This window comes from Euprymna scolopes, chromosome 33 (assembly GCF_053919585.1).
Source record: "Euprymna scolopes isolate OS-2025 chromosome 33, ASM5391958v1, whole genome shotgun sequence".
NCBI lineage: Eukaryota > Metazoa > Mollusca > Cephalopoda > Sepiida > Sepiolidae > Euprymna > Euprymna scolopes.
Genome location: NC_136514.1, coordinates 64,184,591 through 64,185,839, shown reverse-complemented (window position 1 = coordinate 64,185,839; position 1,249 = coordinate 64,184,591). Strand labels below are relative to the sequence as shown.

General features: G+C 34.3%; 1 pseudogene; it reads left to right on the top strand.

The window, feature by feature from the left end:
• Window positions 1-288: 288 nt before the first annotated feature.
• On the top strand, window positions 289-497 carry LOC145258455 (U2 spliceosomal RNA; annotated as a pseudogene).
• Window positions 498-1,249: the final 752 nt, after the last annotated feature.

The window sequence follows — 1,249 nt, the reverse complement described above, 5'->3', positions numbered from 1 at the left end:
ATGTGCCTAAGTTTTTTGTTCAGTGTTGATTTTCAATGTATTTTTAACATGAATAAAGGATTTAATATCTCAAAGTGTAGTACCTGTTCCGGCAGATACTGCAAGCAAAGACAATATGTGGGAGCAATCCCACATATAAGACCTTGGTCAATGTAGGGGCAACCCTTTATACCAATTGTCACTATTCAGCTCCCCTACTCCCCGGGGAGTTGGTCCCCATTTCCCCTTCACTCCTCACACTAAAAATCGGCCTTGTGCCCAATTTGCTCAGTGGGCGAGCAAATAAATACCGCTTTTCTTGGCCTTTTGGCCAAGATCAAAAGTGTATTATCTGTTCTTACTACATGCTGTATTATATTTGTAACTGTGATATAAAGTGGGGGATCACTTTTCTGTATTAATTTAATGTAAAGTGATCACCCACTTTACAACCAGTCAGTCTCAAAGCCATTCAAGTCATTCTCCAGATCATTCAAGTTGTTTTTGGAGGATTCCAGTTATTTTTTAAGCATTCAAGTCATTCTTAAGGTCATTCAATTCATCCTTAAGTTCATTAAAGTCATTCGAAGTCATTTACTTTTTATTTATTTAAGTCATTTCAGACCATTTTTCGGCCATTTTAGTTTATCTTTAAGAATTTCATGTCAATCCTACATTCACGCATTCATTCATTACACGAGAGCATGCGACTAATGGCTGTCGGCCTTGTTTAATATATACTAGCTGGAGGGCCGGCGTTGCCCGATCATACAAAACATTTAAACATGATATTTTGATTTATATGCAGATTGCAAATGTATTATTATTGAATCAATTCTCTATTTAACATTATATATTACGAGGAATAATTTGCTCAGTGGACTAATTCGCAAAAATATTAAATAATAATTTCATTCATCAAATTCTGTGCTTGTTTACAATATCACGGCAGCTGATATTTGGGCTTGACGATCTGAAAAGTCTTTCTTCTCTTATAGATAAAAAAAGAATTTTTACAGGGGAACGTTTTACGTTATACCGCCCAAGGTTACATGGTGTAACGTAAAATATTTCCCCATGAAAATTCTTTTTTTATCTATAAAAGAAGAAAGTGCATTTCTAAGATCGGATTTTTTTTTTATACTTATACTTACCGTATGAATTTCTGTATGAAACATCTAAGAACACTGCCAGAAATATAAATTACCTATGAAATTTTCAAAAGATAGGCTCACCTGTTTTGGAACCTATATAGAAGAAAAACACACAC